Source organism: Triticum aestivum, chromosome 3D (genome assembly GCF_018294505.1).
Source record: "Triticum aestivum cultivar Chinese Spring chromosome 3D, IWGSC CS RefSeq v2.1, whole genome shotgun sequence".
NCBI classification, from domain to species: domain Eukaryota; kingdom Viridiplantae; phylum Streptophyta; class Magnoliopsida; order Poales; family Poaceae; genus Triticum; species Triticum aestivum.
Window position 1 is genome coordinate 168,933,472 of NC_057802.1, and position 24,140 is coordinate 168,957,611.

At 45.4% G+C, this 24,140-nt stretch overlaps 1 long non-coding RNA gene across 2 annotated transcripts; it reads left to right on the forward strand.

Moving 5' to 3' along the window:
• Positions 1–8,239: 8,239 nt before the first annotated feature.
• On the forward strand, positions 8,240–11,272 carry LOC123078080 (uncharacterized). Of its 2 annotated transcripts, none has more exons than XR_006437058.1 (3): positions 8,240–8,652; positions 10,025–10,260; positions 10,778–11,272. It is a non-coding gene; the product is annotated as an uncharacterized lncRNA (long non-coding RNA). The 2 variants fall into 2 exon arrangements; XR_006437057.1 differs by having other exon boundaries at positions 8,242–8,652; positions 10,025–10,237.
• The last annotated feature ends 12,868 nt before the right edge of the window (positions 11,273–24,140 follow it).

A 24,140-nucleotide genomic window follows, 5' to 3' on the forward strand; every position in this document is an offset into this window, starting at 1 on the left:
TTATTGTTCCATGCTATATTATATTCTGTTTTGGATGTTTAACGGGCTTTATTATACACTTTTATATTATTTTTGGGACTAACCTATTAACCGGAGGCCCAGCCCAAATTGCTGTTTTTTTTGCCTATTTCAGTGTTTCGCAGAAAAAGAATATCAAACGGAGTCCAAACGGAATGAAACCTTCGGGAACGTGAATTTCGGAACGAACGTGATCCAGAGGACTTGGAGTCTATGCAAAGTAATCAACGAGGAGAGCACGAGGCAGGGGGCGCGCCTACCCCCCCCCCCCCAGGGGCGCCCTCCACCCTCATGGGGCCCATGTTGCTCCACCGACATACTTCTTCCTCCTATATATACCTACGTACCCCCAAACTATCAGATACGGAGCCAAAAACCTATTTCCACTGCCGCAACCTTCTGTACCCGTGAGATTCCATCTTGGGGCCTTTTCCGGCACTCCGCCGGAGGGGGCATTGATCACAGAGGGCTTCTACATCAACAACATAGCCTCTCCGATGATGTGTGAGTAGTTTACCTCAGACCTTCGGGTCCATAGTTATTAGCTAGATGGCTTCTTCTCTCTCTTTGGATCTCAATACAAAGTTCTCCACGATTCTCGTGGAGATCTATTCGATGTAATCTTCTTTTGCGGTGTGTTTGTCGAGATCCGATGAATTGTGGGTTTATGATCAAGATTATCTATGAACAATATTTGAATCTCCTCTGAATTCTTTTATGTATGATTGGTTATCTTTGCAAGTCTCTTCGAATTATCAGTTTGGTTTAGCCTACTAGATTGATCTTTCTTGCAATGGGAGAAGTGCTTAGCTTTGGGTTCAATCTGGCGGTGTCCTTTCCCAGTGACAGTAGGGGCAGCAAGGCACGTATTGTATTGTTGCCATCGAGGATAACAAGATGGGGTTTATATCATATTGCATGAGTTTATCCCTCTACATCATGTCATCTTACTTAAAGCATTACTCTATTCTTATGAACTTAATACTCTAGATGCATGCTGGATAGCGGTCGATGTGTGGAGTAATAGTAGTAGATGCAGGCAGGAGTCGGTCTACTTGTCGTGGACGTGATGCCTATATACATGATCATACCTAGATATTCTCATAACTATGCTCAATTTTATCAATTGCTCGACAGTAATTTTTTCACCCACCGTAATACTTATGCTATCTTGAGAGAAGCCACTAGTGAAACCTATGGCCCCCGGGTCTATTTTCCATCATATTAATCTTCCGTCAACAAGCTATTTCCATTACCGTTTATTTTGCTTTCTTTACTTTTACTCTTTACCATAAAAAATACCAAAAATATTATCTTACATCTCTATCAGATCTCACTCTTGTAAGTGACCGTTGAGGGATTGACAACCCCTTTATCGCGTGGCGAGGTTCTTATTTGTTTGTGTAGGTGTGAGGGACTCGTGCGTGATCTCCTACTGGATTGATACCTTGGTTCTCAAAAACTGAGGGAAATACTTACGCTACTTTACTGCATCACCCTTTCCTCTTCAAGGGAAAACCAACGCAATGCTCAAGAGGTAGCAAGAAGGATTTCTGGCGCCGTTGCCGGGGAGATTCGCGCCAAGTCAAGTCAAGTCAAGACATACTCCCTCCGTTTCTTTTTAGTCCGCATATAAGGTTTGGTCAAAGTCAAGCTTTGTAGAGTTTGACTAACTTTATATTAAAAAATATAAACATTCACAATATGAAATCAATATTATCAGATGCACTATGAAACGTATTTTCATACTATATAATTTTAGTATTGTAGATGTTCATATTTTTTATATAAATTTGGTCAAAATTTTGTGTAGTTTGACTTTGACCAAATCTTATATGCGGAGTAAAAAGAAACGGAGGGAGTACCAAGTACCCATCACAAACTCTTATCCCTTGCATTACACTATTTGCCATTTGCCTCTCGTTTTCCTCTCCCTCACTTCACCCTTGCCGTTTTATTCGCCTCTTTTCCGTTCGTCTTCTTCGTTTGCTTGTGTTGCCATGTACCTTCTTTTTGCTTGCATCTTCACTTGCTAAAAGTTTATGGATCCTCATCCACTTGCTAATCTCTTTAAGAGATCCAATTATGATGAACCTATTGCTAGTGAGTTGAGTGCACTAGATTACCTTTATGAGGTTTTGCTTGAAATTCGTGAATCTGAAAATTGTGATGAAGTACTTTATGAAGCGATTCAAGATAGATCTTTGAATAAAGAGCATGATTGCAATGATTTTACTATAAATTCTCTTGATGTCAATTGTGCTAATAATATGCAAAACCCTAAGCTTGGGGATGCTAGTTTTGCTATGTCTACTACTTGTTGCAATGATCATGATTGGGGTGATTCTTCTTATGATCTTGAAAATTTATTTAATCCCCATGATGAATATGAGATTGATAATAATATTTGCAATAATATTGAAAGTGGGTTTGGAAGAGTGTCAACTTTAGATCCCACATATTCGGAGAATGTTCAATCTTATGAAGTTTTTGATAAAAGTGGGTTTGGAGAGGTCATGACTTTAGTTAATGTTAATCCCACTATTTTGGAAGAGTGTCAACTTTGCATGCATGTGGATCATGTTGAATATATTTTATGTGATAGCTATTTTGTTGAATTTGCTTATGATCCTACATGTAATTATTATGAGAGAGGAAAATATGGTTGTAGAAATTTTCATGTTACTAAATTACCTCTCTTCATGTTGAGATTGCTATCGTCTCTTTCTTCTTCCTTGCATATGCTAATTTTTGCATGCTATGATAATTTGTTTGCTTATAAAATGCCTATGCATAGGAAGTATGTTAGACCTAGATGTGTTTATCACGTGTTTCATGATGCTCTCTTTGCGCTTCAATTCTTGTCTTTCTTGTGAGCATCATCAAAATTATTAATGCCTAGCTAGGGGCGCTAAACGATAGCGCTTGTTGGGAGGAAACCCAATTTTATTTTTGTTTTTTGCTTTTTGGTTCTGTCTAGGAATAAATAATCCATCTAGCTTCTGTTTAGATGTGGTTTTGTGTTTAATTTAGTGTTGTGCCAAGTTAGACCTATAGGATCTTCTTGGATGATAGTTATTTGATCTTGCTGAAAATTCCAGAAACTTTCTGTTCACAAAAACAATTGTTACAAATCACCAGAACATGATAAAATACTTATTCCAATTGCAGAAGATCAATAAACAAATTGTCTAGGTCTTCCTATTTTGGTAGATTTTTTGGAGTTCCAGAAGTTTGCGTTAGTTACAGATTACTACAGACTTTTCTGTTTTTGACAGATTCTGTTTTTCGTGTGTTGTTTGCTTATTTTGATGAATCTATGGCTAATAAAATAGTTTATAAACCATAGAGAAGTTGGAATACAGTAGGTTTAACACCCATATAAATAAAGAATGAGTTCATTACAGTACCTTGAAGTGGTGTTTTGTTTTCTTTCGCTAACAGAGCTCACGATATTTTCTGTTAAGTTTTGTGTTGTGAAGTTTTCAAGTTTTGGGTAAAAGATTTGATGGATTATGGAACAAGGAGTGGCAAGAGCCTAAGCTTGGGGATGCCCATGGAACCCCAAGATAATCTAAGGACACCAAAAAGCCAAAGCTTGGGGATGCCCCGGATGGCATCCCCTCTTTCGTCTACTTCCATCGGTAACTTTACTTGGAGCTATATTTTTATTCACCACATGATATGTGTTTTGCTTGGAGCGTCTTGTATGATTTGAGTCTTTGCTTTTTAGTTTACCACAATCATCCTTTCTGTACACACCTTTTGAGAGAGACACACATGATTCGAAATTTATTAGAATACTCTATGTGCTTCACTTATATCTTTTGAGCTATATAGTTTTTGCTCTAGTGCTTCACTTATATCTTTTAGAGCACGATGGTGGATTTGTTTTATAGAAACTATTGTTCTCTCATGCTTCACTTATATTATTTTGAGAGTCCTACAAAACAGCATGGTAATTTGCTTAAGTTGAGAAATTAGTCCTAAAGTAATAGGCATCCAAGGTTAGTAAAAATTATCTTATGAGTGTGTTGAATACTATGAGAAGTTTTGAGATATGAAGATGGTGATATTGGAGTCATGCTAGTTGAGTAGTTGTGGATTTGAGGAATACTTGTGTTAAAGTTTGTGATTCCCGTAGCATGCACGTATGGTGAACCGTTATGTGATGAAGTCGGAGCATGATTATATATTGATTGTCTTCCTTATGAGTGGCGGTCGGGGATGATCGATGGTCTTTTCCTACCAATCTATCCCCCTAGGAGCATGCGCGTAATACTTTGCTTTGATAACTTGTAGATTTTTGCAATAAGTATATGAGTTCTTTATGACTAATGTTGAGTCCATGGATTATACGCACTTTTCTTCCTTCCACCATTGCTAGCCTCTCTAATACCGCGCACTTTTCGCCGGTATCATACACCCATCATATACCTTCCTCAAAACAGCCACCATGCCTACCTATTATGGCATTTCCATAGCCATTCCAAGATATATTGCCATGCAACTTACCACTCTTCCGTTTACTATGACACACTCCATCATTGGCATATTGCTTCGCATGATCATGTAGTTGACATCGTATTTGCGGCAACGCCACCGTTCATAATTCTTTCATACATGTCACTCTTGATTCATTGCATATCCTGGTACACCGCCGGAAGCATTCACATAGAGTCATATTTTGTTCTAAGTATTGAGTTGTGATTCTTGAGTTGTAAGTAAATAAAAGTGTGATGATCATCATTATTAGAGCATTGTCCCAAGTGAGGAAATGATGATGGAGACTATGATTCCCCCACAAGTCGGGATGAGACTCCAGACGAAAAAATAAAAAAAAAGAGAAAAAAAGAGGCCACAAAAAAAAGAGAAAAGGCCCAAATAAAAAAATGAGAGAAAAAGAGAGAAGGGACAATGTTACTATCCTTTTACCACACTTGTGCTTCAAAGTAGCACCATGATCTTCATGATAGAGAGTCTCCTATGATATCACTTTCATATACTAGTGGGAATTTTTCATTATAGAACTTGTCTTGTATATTCCAATGATGGGCTTCCTCAAAATGCCCTAGGTCTTCATGAGCAAGAGAGTTGGATGCACACCCACTTAGTTTCTTTTGTTGAGCTTTCATATACTTATAGCTCTAGTGCATCCGTTGCATGGCAATGCCTACTCACTCACATTGATATCTATTGATGGGCATCTCCATAGCCCGTTGATACGCCTAGTTGATGTGAGACTATCTTCTCCTTTTTTTGTCTTCTCCACAACCACCATCCTATTCCACATATAGTGTTATATCCATGGCTCACGCTCATGTATTGCGTGAAGATTGAAAAAGTTTGAGAACACCAAAAGTATGAAACAATTGCTTGGATTGTCATCGGGGTTGTGCATGATTTAAATACTTTGTGTGGTGAAGATAGAGCATAGCCAGACTATATGATTTTGTAGGGATAACTTTCTTTGGCCATGTTATTTTGAGAAGACATAATTGCTTAGTTAGTATGCTTGAAGTATTATTAATTTTATGTCAATATTAAACTTTTGTCTTGAATCATTCGGATCTGAATATTCATACCACAATTAAGAGAATTACATTGAAAATTATGCTAAGTAGCATTCCACATCAAAAATTCTGTTTTTATCATTTACCTACTCGAGGACGAGCAGGAATTAAGCTTGGGGATGCTTGATACGTCTCCAACGTATCTATAATTTTTTATTGTTCCATGCTATATTATATTCTGTTTTGGATGTTTAACGGGCTTTATTATACACTTTTATATTATTTTTGGGACTAACCTATTAACCGGAGGCCCAGCCCAAATTGTTGTTTTTTTGCCTATTTCAGTGTTTCACAGAAAAAGAATATCAAACGGAGTCCAAACGGAATGAAACCTTCGGGAACGTGATTTTCGGAACGAACGTGATCCAGAGGACTTGGAGTCTACGCAAAGTAATCAACGAGGAGAGCACGAGGCGGGGGGGCGCGCCTACCACCCCCCCGGCGCGCCCTCCACCCTCGTGGGGCCCATGTTGCTCCACCGACGTACTTCTTCCTCCTATATATACCTACGTACCCCCAAACTATCAGATACGGAGCCAAAAACCTATTTCCACCGCCGCAACCTTCTGTACCCGTGATATTCCATCTTGGGGCCTTTTCCGGCGCTCCGCCGGAGGGGGCATTGATCACGGAGGGCTTCTACATCAACACCATAGCCTCTCCGATGATGTGTGAGTAGTTTACCTCAGACCTTCGGGTCCATAGTTATTGATGGCATGGAGGTCGTCTCCGCATGCCATGTGGATGTGCAATAGGAAGTCTTCGATCCATACTGTAGGATCTGTTGTCCCATCACAGGGCTCAATGTTCACAGGTTTGAAACCTTCTAGGAATTCATGTTGCATCACTTTATCTAGGATGCAAAGGGGATGGGCGGCGCCCCTGACTCGGGCTACGTCACGCCGGAGGTCATCTGCCATCCGGGCTCGTTGCAGTTCCCGAGCTCTATCGTTTTGGTCTGACCAGGATTTGTATCCATCCTGTCTAGCAGGAGGGTCCCTTTTGGGATCGTAAATGGACCTTGTCAGGCCTGCCCGAGCATCTAGGTCCCGGCGGAGGTCGTACTCATAGCCTGACCGTAATGGTTCCTTGCCTTGATGGTGAGGGTGGGTGGCAGGTTTTTCGACTTTGTCAGCTGTCTGATCCCGTCCTCGAGGGGGCAGTCTGGTTGGTCTGCCTCAGTGTACCTTGGAGGTGCTGGCTCTACGGCCTTGTCGTTGAACTGTGGCAGTAGCTTCCGCTTCGGGTAGCTTTTCATCTATTGCTTGTGGTCGTACTCCTCTTCGGCGTCCAGGACTTTAGTCCACCTCTCGTTGAGCGTGTCCTGTTTGACCTTTATTTTCTGTCGTTGTTTCTTCAGACTACGTGCGGTGGCGATGAGCTGCCGCTTGAACCGCTCTTGATCCAGCGGGTCTTCGGGGACGATGAAATCTTCGTCACCCAGACTCACCTCCTCCTCTGAGAGGGGGAGGTAATTGTCATCTTCGGAGTCATCGAGATGTTTTGGGTCGAGTAGATCCTCGTGCTCGTCATGCTCCTCACGCTCCTGGTGGTTGACTTGTGGTTGCTCGTTGGCTCCGGGGTCGAGGTTGTCCGCATTATTCGGGGTGGCATTTTCTCCTGTGTCCGTGTTGCTCGTGTGGCTTCGATGTGCCTTGGAGCGGCGGCGCTGTCTGCGGCGCTTCGGTGGCTCCTCGCTAGGCGTGACATTATGCTTCCCGGGGGTGCCTTCGTCTCCCTTCGGGGTGTCTACCATATAGACGTCGTAGGTGGATGTGGTCGTCCAGTGGGCGGTGATGGGGGGAGCTCCATCAATGCTGGTCGTGGCTCCACTATCCTCATCCATGTATTCGGTATTTTCCGAGGTGTAATCCAGCATGTCGGTTAAATCTTCGACGGTGGCTACTAAGCGGGTGGTGGGTGGGTGCAAAATTCCCCAAGATATGCCTCGAAGGGCTGTTACACGCGATCTAAGGACAGGTCCTCCCAAATAACCATCTTCTGGATTCAGTTCAGCGCCACGTTTAACAAGGCGAGGGTCGCCGAGCTTGTGAGCGGTGGGAGTTCGGGACCGAACTCCAGCGTAGTGAGGCAAGGGATAATTTGTGCCCTAACTGGGTTTTGGTTTTCAAGGGCCGAGTTGAGCTCGAGGCTCGGGACTGGACCATCATCGGAGACTGAAGGCGGGCCCTGGTCCTTGAACGTTGTTTCCATGCTGAGGCTCGAGGCCAAGTTGATTTGGGCCAGGGGTAATTAATGTCTGCTATAGACTACGTCGGTATTTTCCCAAAGAGGAAGGGATGATGCAGCATAGCGACGGTAGATATTTTTCTCAATGATGAGACCAAGGTTATCGAACTAGTAGGAGAACCAAGCAACACTACATAAACAACACACTACTAGGAAAACCCCTATAGATAGACATTTAGTAGTAGTGTGGGTTATTTGACCCGCGCTATTGCTACTTAGTAGTAGCGCGTCAGAAAAAACGCGCTACTGGTATGACGTGGTAGTAGCGCAGGCAAAAAAATATACGCTACTAAATGATTTTCATCCTGCCCCCTCATTAAACAATAGTAATAGAGTGGGGTATAAAACGTGCGCTACTGCTAAGTGAATAACTATAGCGGGGGCGAGACAACCACGCTACTACTGAGCATGTCCACTGCCGCACCACCCACCACACCAAACTCTCTCTAGCGAATCCCTAAAAAAACTCTCTCTCGTGACCCTCACCCCCACCCCGAGCTCCTCTCCGCCACGATCCCCTTGCCGTCGCCACCACACACGCCGGCTGGTTCTGGCGAGCTCCGCCCGCGCACAATGCGCCCCCAAGCTCCGCCCTCCCTCCCCTCCGTCCAGATCCATGCCTATGGGCCTACACCTTTGCCCGCGGCTAGGGTTTCGGGCGCCGACCCCCTGGCTGCAATCACCACCACTGGTCTGGGCGAGCCGATGTTTCTGCCGGTGGCCGGTGGAGCAGAGGTCTCCCGGAGCCGGAGCCGGCGACAGCGCCATACCTACCAAGAGCTGGAGTTGGGACACCATCGCTGCTTGATATGTAAGTGTTGGATCTGTAGCTACAAGCTAGGGTTATTGATTCCTGCTGCTATCGAGATTCAGGCGGGGATGGTCCTAGATTTTCTTTGCCGCAATATAGTCTAGTGCGGAGTACTCCTTTCTCCAACAAAAGGATAGCATCAACCATTGGCAGCGTCTCCCTCCGTCCTCTGCTCTGTAGGAGCAAGATGGAGTCGCTGGAGCAGAGGAAGGAGTCTGCATTTTCCTCTTCTGTCAGACAGACATCCACTTGCTGTACCAATTATTAGTTCAGAGATAGGGATGTATAAGCGGTTGCCGATCTCTCTGTGCATGGAACAGTAGCTTTTTACTATATAGGATCCATTCCGCATAGATGATTGGCAACACTGATTGCTTAGTCCATTCGGAAATCAATAAATAAATAAACTCTGGAAATGTTGGAACATATAACATTGTCAACAACATACAAATAGATGTTTCTGTAACTGTAACTGAATGAAGGATCATGATAAAATTCTATTAATTTCAGACACGTGAAAGTCAACTGGGACCAAATATATGAGAACATACATTAGATTGTGAGCTTTGTTATGGCAGAGAGCACGCCAAATTGGGATACATGAAAACAAGCTCATTTACTGGAAGCAAAAGTAAAGGGAGGAAAAACTTGTTGGTAGAACTTCATCATATTCAAGAGACAGAGTCCATAGCCATAGCGGTCTGTCTGGGACAAATAGTCCATATTCCATAACTTCATCATCTTGAGGAGATAGCCCATATCCCATCTTCAGGAGACAGAGTCCAATTCATCATTAGAAACTGACAACACAGGTTCCTGATAGTCCAAACTAGAGCAACTTCTCCCAGAACCGTCAAATTTCTAACATTCTCCAGCAAACTTCAGAAATCCAAATGGACAAATCATTGAAAGAAGCAGAAAACAACCTGAATGTTTTTAGACACACTCCGCAAATATTCAGAAACAGGGTGCAAAATGAATTAGTGGTCCACTATTTCTGAAGCACAGCAAGCACATATATTTTGGTCTACTTCCACCAGGGGAAACATAATTAGATCTACTTAAACAAGCTTCATTGAAAGAAATGGGACTTAACAACACTCCACAAATATTCAGCTTTCATATCACTTTTCAATTGAATAGATTTATTTAACTCTCCTAACTTTACCTCAGTTTTAATGGCTACACTAATAGGAGGGCACTAGAAGAATTTAAGACAATTGGTTTGTGTAAATTACCTGCGAGCCATCTTCCATCCACTGATCTTCTTAAACTGCCACCTCTTCCATCTGCTAATTATGTTTGTCTCTTGAGGTGTAGCGCTTTCCTTTGCGTTTGCTCTGTTTTCTCAACTCTGAATACTTTCCTGTAGCTTAAGGTTTCAGGCGTCAGGTCAACTTGGGAGAGACAAATTGGGCAGTACTGTACTTGGCAACGAATTGAGAGTGCATTGAAGGATATGGAAACTATACTGAAACAAGCAAATCAGGCTGAAGAGGCCATTGAAGCGATAAGATCCTTCCGTGACTGTTGTCCAAATGAAGCTCAGGAGTCTCTTGACAATATTCTTCTTGGCCTATACAAGGTATCTCGGGCCTGTAAATTCATGTATGTAAGCTAAACGTTTCTTCGTAAGCCCACTTTTGACGTTTGATTATACTAGTAGATCCTGAACACATTTAATATATTGCGCAAACCCATATGAAAATGTCATGACCTAATAATAAACCCATATCTCATTCGTGTATGAATTGTTAGCCTAGTATTGATAAAAATCTTCGTCTGTGTTACTTAGTGCTCTATAGGTTACTTGCACTGTATCCTTCACTTGTGGTCGTACGAAGATGTCGAAATCTCATTTCACTTGTGGTCATACGAAGATGTGTAAATCTGATTTCACCTCTAGTCATGCCTAGCACTGTATCCTTTTTAAGTTCGGTTTTCCCCAGTTTCTAGGATTGGTATGTTTGGTACTGCTTATAATTCATTTATACTATTCTGCTGCTATATGCTTTTGTTTCTGCTATTGTTACTTAGTGCTCTATAGGTTACTGTTATATTGTACTAATGCTTCAGGTTCTTTTAGAGTTCCTAGTAATGGTCTTGGTTCATTGTTTAATTCCAGGATTTGTGAGTTCCTAGTAGGGAACACATGGACATGAAGTTGCGGCGGCGACAAAGGCGATATCGACATGGGGCTGTGGGGGCGACGACAACATCGACATCGACACGGGGCTGCGGCGGCGGTAGCGACAATGACGACATTGACATCAACATGGGGCTGTGGTGGTGGCGACGATGACGACGACATCATCACGGTGCTGCAGCGGCGAGGACGACGACATCATCATGATGCTGCAGCGGCGGCGACTACGACGACATCAACACCATCAACACGGGCTTGTGGAGGCGCCGACGCCGACGACCTATACGCGTGGCGTATATTGTGTGTGTATATATATATATATATATATATATATATATATATATATATATATATCTATGTATGTATGTATGTATGTATTAAATATCTATTTTAGTTATGTATGATTGACTGTAACATGTATGTATTATGAAATGCATGTATGTGAGTACTATGAAATGTATGTCTAAACTGGAATATGTAGATTCGTTTTAAATCCTAATTAGTTACTAGTAGCGTGGGGCATTATAGAAGTGCTACTACTATTCCATTAGTAGTAGCGTGGGTGTGGAATACTAGTAGCGTGGGGCACCAGCGCTATTGGTATGTTTGTTTAGCAGTAGCGTGGGGTAAAACACACGCTACTGCTAAAAAATAGTTGTAGCGTCATAGCAGTAGCATGGGAACCTACGCTACTGGTAGTTCAAAAACACACGCTGCTGGTAAGGTTTTTTCTAGTAGTGGCACCTGCACACAAATAACAAATACTCGCAACCCGACGTGTTAAAGGGGTTGTCAATCCCTTTCGGGTAACGGCACTAGAAATTGGCAAACGGACTTGAGAAAGTTGTAATAATTTGATAGATAGATCTCACGGGAACGCGAGATAAAATAAATTGCAGCAAGGTATTTTTGTATTTTTTGGTTTAATAGATCTGAAAATAAAAGCAAATAAAATAGATCGCAAAGGCAAATATAATGAGAAAGAGACCCGGGGGTCGTAGATTTCACTAGTGGCTTCTCTCGAGAAAAATAGCAAACGGTGGGTAAACGAATTACTGTTGGGCAATTGATATAACTTCAAATAATCATGACGATATCCAGGCAATGATCACTATATAGGCATCACGTCCAAGATTAGCAGACCGACTCTTGCCTGCATCTACTACTATTACTCCACACATCGATCGCTATCGAGCATGCATCTAGTGTATTAAGTTCATGGAGAAACGGAGTAATGCAATAAGAACGATGACATGATGTAGACAAGATCTATTTATGTAGAAATAGACCCCATCTTGTTAACCTTAATAGCAACGATACATACGTGTTGGTTCCCCTTCTGTCACTGGGATCAAGCATTGTAAGATCGAACCCATCACAAAGCACCTCTTCCCATTGCAAGATAAATAGATTAAGTTTGCCAAACAAAACCCAAATATCGGATAAGAAATACGAGGCTATAAGCAATCATGCATATAAGAGATCAAAGAAGACTCAAATAACTTTCATGGATAAAAACATAGATCTGATCATAAACTCAAAGTTCATCCGATCCCAACAAACACACCGCAAAAAGAGTTACATCATATGGATCTCCAAGAGACCATTCTATTGAGAATCAAAAGAGGGAGAGGAAGCCATCTAGCTACTAACTAGGACCCGTAGGTCTACAAAGAACTACTCACGCATCACTGGAGAGGCACCAATGGACATGATGAACCCCTCCGTGATGGTGTCTAGATTGGATCTGGTGGTTCTGGAACTTGCGGCGGCTGGAATTGATTTTCTTCCACTCCCCTAGGGTTTTTGGAATATTGGGGTATTTATAGAGTAAAGAGGCGGTCCAGGGGGCACCCAAGATGGGCACAACCCACCAGGGCGCACCTGGGCCTCCAGACGCGCCCTGGTGGGTTGTGCTCCCCTTGGAGCACCCCGCGGATGCTTCTTCGGCCCATTGGATGTCTTCTGGTCCATAAAAATCCATAAAAAAAATCGTTGCGTTTGCACACCATTTGGTATTGATTTCCTGCGATGTAAAAAATATGCAAAAAACAACAACTGGCACTTGGCACTATGTCAATAGGTTAGTACCAAAAAATGGTATAAAATGACTATAAAATGATTATAAAACATCCAAGAATGATAATATAACAGCATGGAACAATCAAACATTATAGATACGTTGGAGACGTACCAGTAATCCCTGGCTACCGATCGTCGACTCGTCGCAAGGGCTCGAGGCCAGAGGAGTGTCGTGAGGAGATTGTTTGGCCAGGAGTGACTCTCGGCGTCTGAACCTTGCTTCCGCATCGAGGCCCGAAGATGGGTCTTCGGCGGGTATTGTGAGCTTGGCTGGAGGGGATTATGTTGGGAATCTTGCATGGAAAACAAAAAAAAAATTCTACGCACACACAATGATCTATCCATGGAGATGCATAGAAACAAGGGAAGAGTGTGTCTACGTACCCTCGTAGACTGTAAGCGGAAGCGTTTCACAACGCGTTGATATAGTTGAACTTCTTCGCGCTTCAACCGATCAAGTACTGAACACACGGCACCTCCGCGTTCTGCACACGTTCAGCTCGGTGACGTCCCTCGCCTTCTTGATCCAGCAAGACGTCGAGGTAGTAGATGAGTTCCGTCAGCACGACGGCGTGGTGACGGTGATGGTGTATTAATCCTCGCAGGGCTTCGCCTAAGCACTACAAAGATATGACCGGGGGTGTAAATGGTGGAGGGGGGCGCCGCACACGGCTAAACAATTGTCTGATGTGTGCTAGGCGCCCCCTCCCACATATATATAGGTGGGAGGGAGGGAGGAGCAGCCAAAGGAGGCGCCCAAGTAGGAGGAATCCTACTTGGGGTCCCTCCCAAGCCGCGCCCCCTTCTTTCCTTATTTGGAGTGCGGGGAAAGGCAGGGGAGGGTGGCGCCCCTCCCTTTCCTTTCTCCCATGAGAGGGAAAGGCACGAGGGGCTAGCCCTCCCCCTTTTCCTTCCCTAGGGCTGTCCAAACATGTGGAGGGGCACACCAGCCCCCTAGTGGGCTGGTCTGTCCCTCCCTTTGGCCCATTAAGCCCATAATTTGCCGGGGGGGGGGGGGGTGCCCGGAACCTCTTCCGGTGACCCGATTCCTTCCTGGTACGTCCCGAAACACTTTCGGTGTCCAAATACCATTGTCCTATATATCGATCTTTACCTATCGACCATTTCAAGACTCCTCGCCATGTCCGTGATCTCATCAGGGACTCCGAACAACATTCGGTCACCAAATCATATAACTCATATAACACTATATCGTCAACGAACGTTAAGCGTGCGGACCCTACGGGTTCGAGAACTATGTAGACATGACCATGACACCTCTCCGGTCAATAACCAATAGCGGAACCTGGATGCCCATATTGGCTCCTACATATTCTATGTAGATCTTTATTGGTCGAACCGTTATGACAACATCCGTAATTCCCTTTGTCTATCGGTATGTTACTTGCCCGAGATTCGATCATCGGTATCTTCATATCTAGTTCAATCTCGTTACTGGCAAGTCTCTTGAATCGTTCCGTAATGAATCACCTCGCGACTAACTCCTTAGTCATTTGCTTGCAAGCTTATGATGTGTATTACCGAGAGGGCCCAGAGATACCTCTCCGATACTCGGAGTGACAAATCCTAATCTCGATCTATACCAACTCAACAAACACCTTTGGAGATACCTGTAGAGAATCTTTATGATCACCCAGTTACGTTGTGACATTTGACAGCACACAAGGTATTTCTCCGGTATCCGGGAGTTGCATAATCTCATAGTCGAAGGAATATGTATTTGACATGAAGAAAGCAATAGCAACAAACTGAACGATCATTATGCTAAGCTAACGGATGGGTCTTTTCCATCACATCATTCTCCTAATGATGTGATCCCGTTATCAAATGACAACTCATGTCCACGGTTATGAAACCTTAACCATCTTTGATCAATGAGCTAGTCTAGTAGAGGCTCACTAGGGACACGGTGTTTGTTTATGTATTCACACATGTATGTAAGTTTCCGATCAATACAATTCTAGCATGAATAATAAAACTTTATCATGATTTAGGAAATATAATAATAACCATTTTATTATTGCCTCTAGGGCATATTCCCTTCAGTCTCCCACTTGCACTAGAGTCAATAATCTAGTTCACATCACCATGTGATTTAACACCCATAGTTCACACATCGCCATGTGACCAACACCCAAAGACTTTACTAGAGTCAATAATCTAGTTCACATCGCCATGTGATTAACACCCAAAGAGTACTAAGGTGTGATAATGTTTTGCTTGTGAGAGAGGTTTAGTCAACAGGTCTGTCACATTCAGATCCGTATGTATTTTGCAAATTTCTATGTCTACAATGCTCTGCATGGAGCTACTCTAGCTAATTGCTCCCACTTTCAATATGTATCCAGATCGAGACTTAGAGTCATCCGGATTGGTGTCAAAGGTTGCATCGACGTAACTCTTTATGACAAACTCTTTATCACCTCCATAACCGAGAAACATTTCCTTAGCCCTCTTTAGGTACCTAAGGATAATTTTGACCGCTGTCTAGTGATCTACTCCTGGATCACTATTGTACCCCTTGCCAAACTCATGGCAAGGCACACAACAGGTCTGGTACACAGCATGGCATACTTTATAGAACCCATGACTGAGGCATAGGGAATGACTTTCATTCTCTCTATATATTTTTTGCCATGGTCGGGTTTTGAGTCTTACTCAACTTCACACCTTGTAACACAGGCAAGAACCCTTTCTTTCACTGATCCATTTTGAACTTCTTCAAAACTTTATCAAGGTATGTGCTTTGTGAAAGTCCTATCAAGCGTCTTGATCTATCTTTATAGATTTTGATGCCCAATATATAAGCAGCTTCACCGAGGTCTTTCATTGAGAAATTCTTATTCAAGCATCCTTTTATGCTATCTAGAAATTCTATATCATTCCCGATCAACAATATGTCATCCACATATAATATCATAAATGCTACAGAGCTCCCACTCACTTTCTTGTAAATACAGGCTTCACCATAAGTCTGTATAGAACCATATGCTTTGATCACCTCATCAAAGCGTATATTCCAACTCCAAGATGCTTGCACCAGTCCATAGATGGATCGCTGGAGCTTGCATAGTTTGTTAGCATCTTTAGGATCGAAAAAACCTTCTGGTTGCATCATATACAACTTTACTTTAAGAAATCCATTAAGGAATGCAGTTTTGACGTCCATTTGCCAGATTTCATAATTATAAAATGCGGCAATTTCTAACATGATTCGGACTGACTTAAGCATCGGTACGGGTGAGAAGCTCTCATCGTAGTCAACCCCTTGAACTTGTCGAAAGCCTTTTGCGACAAGTCAAGCTTTGTAGATGGTGACATTACCATCAGCGTCTGTCTTCTTCTTGAAGATCCATTTATTCTCAATGGCTTGCCGATCATCGGGCAAGTCCACCAAAGTCCACACTTTGTTCTCATACATGGATCCTATCTCAGATTTCATGGCCTCAAGCCATTTATCGGAACTAGTAAGATGCCCGTGCGTTGCATGGAACACCGAAATGCATTGATCAGGGACTTGTTGTTTATTTGAGAAAGTATATGGGGGTCATCTCATGTGTAACAAATATCGATAGGTTTCTTCGGATATTCATTCTTCTCTAGAGCTCACAAGCATCCGGGTGAATAGTAAATGTACGCAAGATAGATAAAAAATATCTTTTGCAAATAAAAGCGTTTAAGTGTTCATCTTGCATCCAAAACTTCATGAAGAAATAACACTTGTTGTGCTTTGCAAAAAATGATCTTTCAAAATTATTTTTTGGGTATCGATTTTGTTTATTTTTCTAGACCACCATGAATATAACTCGGGGTGACTTGGAAGGGGACGGAGGAGATGGCGAAGAGGAGGGGGTCGTGGTGGTGGTCAGAAATGCGGCCTGAGAGAAGGCATGAGAGGCATTGGGCAGACGGTGCCGAGAGCAGCGACCTCCTCAGATTCTTCTTATTTTTTCCTAAGATGGCTAGATATGTGAGAGGGAGAGGTGGCTGAACTTGAGAGGCAGGGGGTTATCTACAAACGTGGAGTGGAGTGCGGGGGTCTTTTTGCAAAATTGACATAGTTTGTCTCAGATGCGTTGGATGTAGATCGAACGATTGTAAATGAAGGATGGCAGGCACACCATCATCACCAACTCAGGTTTTTATAGGAGTAGAGATCTGGGCTCATCATAGCTTCTTCATAGTTCGTAGGTTCGTCATGGTTTAGTAACATGATTTCCAGGACAGGATTATCGTACCACTCTGGTGCGGAACATGCTCTGTTCGACCTACGAGGTCCAGTAGTAACTTGATCTGAAGTTTCGTGATCATCATCATTAGCTTCCTCTCTAGTTGGTGTAGGCATCACGAGAACAGATTTCTCTGATGTGCTACTTTCCAAATTGAGAGAAGGTACAATTACCTCATCAAATTCTACTTTCCTCTGTGACGCCCGGATAATTAAGCTACAGTGAACCTCTGCTAATGATGCCATGTCACTGCGATTACTGTTATTAATCTAGCGATGGTTCAAAAACAATTCAAATTCAAATTTAAAATAAAGGCAAACAACAAAAGTTTTCAAAAATTAGAACTAAAATGTCCGAGAGGTGACATATAATGCATGGGTAATTATGGTGATGAAACCACATTTTTATAAAAGGTTTAAATGCACTAAAGTAATTAAAATCGTAGGAAAACAATTAAATAAATACCTTTTGTATTTTGTAAAATAACAAACTATTCATTTAGTTGCCCAAAAGTTGATGGGGCAGTACATAATTATTAGTACTAAATTGTGAACTATTTTTATACTTTATAAAACTAAAGGAAAACAATTAAACAAGAGCTATAAAGAATAAACAAGAAAAGGAAAAGAATTAATAAAAATAAGTGAATCTCCCCCTCTGCCCAACTGGGCTTTAGCCCAGCCGATCGGCCCACCCCCGGCCTACACATACCCCCCACTACCCGAAACCCTAACCCACCGACACCCCACTCCCCCCACTCTCCCATGTCTCTCCCCCACCTCTCGATCCCGTTCTGGATCGGAAGGGGAACGCCCACGACGCCGTCGGACCTCGTCGTCGCCCACGCGCTCTCCGTCGTCCTCGTGCCCCGCTGAGGCGCCCAGAAGCTCCGCCAGCGAGCGCTACGTCCTCCTCGACCACCCGTTCGAGCCGGAGAGCCCCACCTCGAGCAGATCGAGCGTCGCCTTCATCTCCGTCTGCTTCGGCCGCCGCCACTGCCGCGCTGCCGTCCCGCTGCATCGGCACCTCTTCGGCGCCTCCCGAGCCTCTTCGACCACCCCCCGAGCTCACTGTGAGACCCCTCCTCCGTTCCCCCTCATTTCCCCCTTGATTCCATCGCCGTAGCCACCACACCCCTCGCGTCCGAGCTCTTGACGAGCTCATGCTCGTCGCCATGCCCCCTGCCCCCCTATCGGTGTCAAAATCGGTGGATCTCGGGTAGGGAGTCCCGAACTGTGCGTCTAAGGCGGATGGTAACAGGAGGCGGGGGACACAATGTTTACCCAGGTTCGGGCCCTCTCGATGGAGGTAATACCCTACTTCCTGCTTGATTGATCTTGATGATATGAGTATTAGAAGAGTTGATCTACCACGAGATCGTAGAGGCTAAACCCTAGAAGCTAGCCTATGGTATGATTGTTGTTGTCCTACGGACTAAACCCTCCGATTTATATAGACACCGGAGGGGGCTAGGGTTACACAGAGTCGGTTACAAGGGAGGAGATCTACATATCCGTATTGCCAAGCTTGCCTTCCACGCCAAGGAGAGTCCCATCCGGACACGAGACGAAGTCTTCAATCTTTGTATCTTCATAGTCCAACAGTCCGGCCAAAGGATATAGTCCGGCTGTCCGAGGACCCCCTAATCCAGGACTCCCTCAGTAGCCCCTGAACCTGGCTTCAATGACGATGAGCTCGGCGCGCAGATTGTCTTCGGCATTGCAAGGCGGGTTCCTCCTCCGAATACTCCATAGAAGATTTTGAACACGAGGATAGTGTCCGGCTCTGCAAAACAAATTCCACATACCACCGTAGAGAGAATAATATTTCCACAAATCTAATCTGCCGACACATTCTGCAGCATGACATCATACTATGGCCCGGTCATTATTCGAACCGTTTTTCTCAACCAACCACTGCACATATTGTGAGGCGGTTTTCTTGGCACGTCTTGTCGAAGCAGAGATCGTGTCCCCTTATCACGGGATTCTCATCAATACGGGTGTGGGTAACCCAACCGCGCCATCAATTACGGCACATGGGGAATAAGCGGTTTTACCAGGCAAGTGGGGAGGCGCAGAATCCCTGCTGCCTTTATAAGGGGATAAGGACTCCCTTTCGCACCCACGCTTTCTACTTCCTGAGTCATTCCCCTCCGCCCAAGCTCCAGCGCCCAAGCGTTCATCTTCCCTGCCCACAAAAGGCCTTCCAAAGATATCCGGATCCGGAGCAGGAGGCAAATGGATGGCCTCTACCGTCCGAGAGAAGGATATCAAAAAGCTTCGGGAGGCCGGGTACCTGGCCAAGAAAATCAGCCACCGTCTCCCGGCGGCGGGACAGATCGTCCCTACTCTGGAACCCCACAAGAGGGTTGTATTCCTCCCTCACTTTGTCCGCGGGCTAGGGTTTCCCCTCCACCCGTTCGTTTGCGGCATCATGTATTACTATGGGATCGATCTTCACGATCTGTCCCCTAATTCCTTCCTCAACATCTCGACATTCATTGCCGTGTGCGAGGCTTTTCTCCGCATCTCGCCGCACTTCGGTTTATGGCTGAAGATTTTTAATGTGAAGCCCAAGGTGGTGGGTGGAGAGCACGCTGAGTGCGGGGGCGCTATGGTGAGCAAGATGCCCAATGTCATATGGCCAACGGGAACCTTTAATGATTCTGTCAAGGAGTGGCAACAGCAGTGGTTTTATATCACTGAGCCGCGCGGCACGGAATGGGCCGCCTCTCCCGAGTTTCGATCCAGTGCCCCCCTGCGGCTTACATCCTGGGTCAGGAAGGGCCTGGACTGGTCCTCGTCCGATGAACTGTCGGTGCTCCAGACGCACGTTAAAGATATGGGAGACAAGAACATTGAACTTGTCAATGTGGTCCAGGTGATATTAGTTCACCGGATCCTGCCTTGTCAGCACCGGACTTGCAATCTATGCGAATTCGATCCGGCCAGGCACCAAACCTTGCGAGAGCTTTTCGGCTCCTCGCACAAGGACATCTGTAAGGTGATTTTCAAGTCCAGCAAATCATGGCCGGACTCCGCCGAGGATCGCGGGTACCAACTGTCCCGCCCTGCAAGTTCGGTAAGTCATCAAACTTTTTGTCCGCATAACCCAAAGGAAACACTTAACGTGTTTTATACAGCTCTCCCAGGGCTAGACGAAGAAGGCGGAGCGGATCCATTGTCCGGCCCCGCTGCCCGAAGAACCGGCCGTCCCACTTCTGACGAAGATGCTGGTCCCGGCGCCTTACAAGGTGCCGAAGAAGACGGCCGAGAAGGAGGCCAAAAATACCCGGGGCGGCCTTCGTCGCTGCGGCACTTCGGACACAATATCCGAAGGCTCTGATGCCCGTTCCGCCTCCGAAGAGGACGAGGAGGAGGAGGAAGATGAATCCCCTGCGGGAGGAAGAAAGAAGAGGACGGCCTCCGTACACTTGGAGGCCGAGCTGCCCAAAAGGGGAAAGGCTCCTCTTCCGGAGGAGTCTACTGCCGCCGCCGACAGCGGCCCGACATGGGATCCCAGGGCCCAGCCCCTGGTGACCTCGTAAGTATATAAAATCCGAGTATGTTTTAGGTGTCCAGACTCATCATGGCATAGTATTTTAACCTAAGCCATATTTTTTGTAGTCCGGCGAGGTCCCGTACCAAACAATCCTCATCATAGGATTCGCTGAGCTCGGACGCAATGGAGAGCGGGACGCCCCCAAAGACCCCTTCCTCCAAACAGGTGCATAACACCGAGGCTTTGTCTCAGAAGGACCCCGACCAAGGAGGAGAGGAAAAGACTGTGAAGGCGGCGCCTGGAAGTCAAACTTCAGGGGCCGAACACATGGGGGAGAAAATTCCCATGGGAGCTGACGACGGGGGCCGTCTTGAATTCGGTTCCCAGCCGGGTGCAGTTCCGGAGACCAATACGGCTCCAGAATCAGGCAGGCGGCCTCTCCCGGCTGGAGGAGGCATACCGGCAACCTCTGCCCAACCAGAGGTGTCAGATGCCTTGTTGGTGGCGCTGAAGAGCGCCTCCATCGACGATGAACACCGTGCCCTTATGGGTGCGGTGATTGAGAAGATTCAGTCTGCTGAGAATGGACTGAATGGAGCCTGTATCAGCCTTATAAAAGGCTTTGAGGTATGTTTTATGAGTTTTCGAATAGTGTCATAGTATAGATAGTAGCCCCTGATACACTGTTCGGTGAAAGAAAGAACCGGACAGAGGATCAAATTTATGTTCGTAGGAAGACTCATTGAATGACATCTATTTCTCTTCTGTGATAAGCAGGCGTCTGTAGCGGCTGCTGCCTCTCATACTGCGGAGATCTCCGGACTGAATCAAAGTCTGGAGTGGGCCAAAGAAGAACTTGGCCAGTTGAAAATGCAGTTGAGAGATAAACAAGGTATGCACCAGTCTTGTTCGCGTTTATTGCGAATGAATTTTCAGTATGAAATAAGCTTCATGATTTGCGCTAGGGATTGTGACCGAAGTCGAGGCCCTTAAGAAGGTTGTGGCCGAGGGCGAGAAAAAGGGAGCCACAGAGTAGGCTCTTCGTGGGAAGCATGAGGCCAGGGTTATTAAAGCTGAGCAGGAGCTGCAAGAGGCCGTGAGGAAATGCGAGACCTTGGAGCAGAGTTTAACGGAGAAAGAATCCGAACTCACCAAGGCGCATCAGGCCACGAGCAATGCCCGGGGGGAAACCCAAAGCGCCCTGCAGGGGATCCAAGAGGCGAGAGAGATCGCGGCGGGTAAGGCTTTTTCCATGTAAAGCAAGTATTTGAGGGGAAAACTATGTTTCTAATTTTGAATCCGGATTTCTCAGGGGTATTTGCCGAGCTACCCCGCAGCATATCAGACGCCGACCAATTCTACCGAGCCGAAGAAAGGAACACTGCAGATAAGCTCTTCTGGTCGCAGTATTTGGCACCGAATTATCCGGTGCCTTTTGCCAATCAACTGAAACAGCTGATCGAACTGCATAAGGCGGCGGAACTAGCCATGAAAGATTTGGTTATCCGGCTATGGCCTGCCGAGCCGATTCCAAGCAGCTACTTCGGGCTCGTGAAGCGGCTTGTAAGCGCTTGCCCTCGACTTGACGTCATCAAGCGGTCGGTCTGTATAGAAGGTGCGTGAATGGCCTTCGCCCACGCAAAGGTGCACTGGGGAAGATGGATGCTGAGAAGGTGATGACCGAAGGGCCGCCAGAGGGTAAGGAGCACCGCAAGCCCGAATTATATTATGAAAGTGTCCTAAAAGGATCCTACCTTGCAGCAGAGCTATGCACCAAGGACATTATATTTCCATGAATGCTAATCATGTTGTCCTTTGTAATGTTTTAACAAGGTTATCTATTTATTGCCTGTTATATAAAAGTTTACCCTCCTGTGCGGCCGTTTTATATGTTAAACCTGAGAGTTGGCCAGTCGTCGGCTTCTGCCCCCACGTAAGAAGTACGGGGGTGTTCGGGATAAACCTGAGCACTCTTTATCCTAGTTTTGGGTCCTTCGAAGGAGGTGCTTAGCACAACAAACCAGGCAATCGGACTATAGGGCTTTATCACTCTCACTTAGCCATAGGAGCTTTAGTAAGGTAGGCGCAGCCCCTGGTGTTCGGAAGACCGTACTAGGGGCTCTATGAGCACCTGATCGGAAGAAAAACTGATCCATCGCACGCTGCATTGGTTATGGCATTATGCGGGAGAAATCCTTAAAGATTTTGTGACCTCTCGAACAGCTGACCAGCTCTCGCCGTATCATGACAGTCAGTTTTCGGCTTTCTCTACTGAGGTGCTCGTCCGGAAGAACCGGGACACAATCGCAGTAGTTCTCCCAGTGCTACCTTAGCCGATATAGCGGAACGTAAGGTACCAAAACATGGGAGCCGGGCAAACCCAACTATTGACCCAAGACATGATTCAGAGCTGATGCATATAATGCTATAGGTTCGGGGTGCCGAACTTCCATGAAGGTGTTCGGACTTTATTGCCGTGTTATGGGTAAAATGAAGCCCCTGGCATATTTTAAGGCATATCGCTGTGTACGGATGCCACTTGACAAAAGAATTTCAATAAGAAATAACAACAGGTAAGCGTCATATAAATCCACATGTTGTATTTGAATAGTACGTCTATGCGTATGAGTACAGGTAATGTGATAAAAAAAGGAATATGGTTGCGGAACCTGCTGAGACCAGGGGAGAAGAAGCTGAGTGCGGATCCGTAATATAGCCGGATGGTCATTGCGGGGAATGTCTAAGGATTCCCTTGCACGTTCAAGCTGCCTCCGTATAGCCCGTCCTGGTCGGCGCGAAGGTGATCCTGCGAAGGAAATGTAAGAAATGTTTGTGTGCCGGAGAGCAGTTGAGCCGCTGAGTGCAGCCTGTCCTGGCCTTCGCTGGAGTGTTTAGTTGAGCTCTGGACGAGCCGGGCTATCACTCCGTGAAGTAGTTCGGAGTCCCTTGACGGTGTCCGGGAGCCTGGACGTCGACTCGAGGTTCGGCTGCAAGGTGCTGCTCGTTACTTCTGCTGCTAAGGCAGTGGTGTACTTGTTGGTGCCGAGGGAAGGTTCGGCCTTCCCATTGACCGTGATAACGCTGCGTGGACCGGGCATCTTGAGTTTACAATAGGCGTAATGTGGCACTGCATTGAATCGAGCGAACGCGGTTCGTCCGAGCAGTGCCTGATAATCACTGCGAAAAGGGACGATTTCGAAGATTAACTCTTCGGTACGGTAATTTTCTGGTGATCCGAAGACTACCTCAAGGGCAATGGAGCCTGTACAACTGGCTTCCACACGTGGTATAATGCCTCTGAAAGTGGCTTTAGTGGGTTTGATCACCGAATGATCGATGCCCATCTTGCACACTGTGTCCTGGTAAAGCAGATTTAGACTGCTGCCTCCGTCCATAAGGACATGAGTGAGGTGGAACCCGTCAATTATTGGGTCGAGGACTAGTGCGGCTGGATTGCCCTGATTGGCGTTAACCGGACGATCCGTGCGGTTGAAGGTGACCGGCCC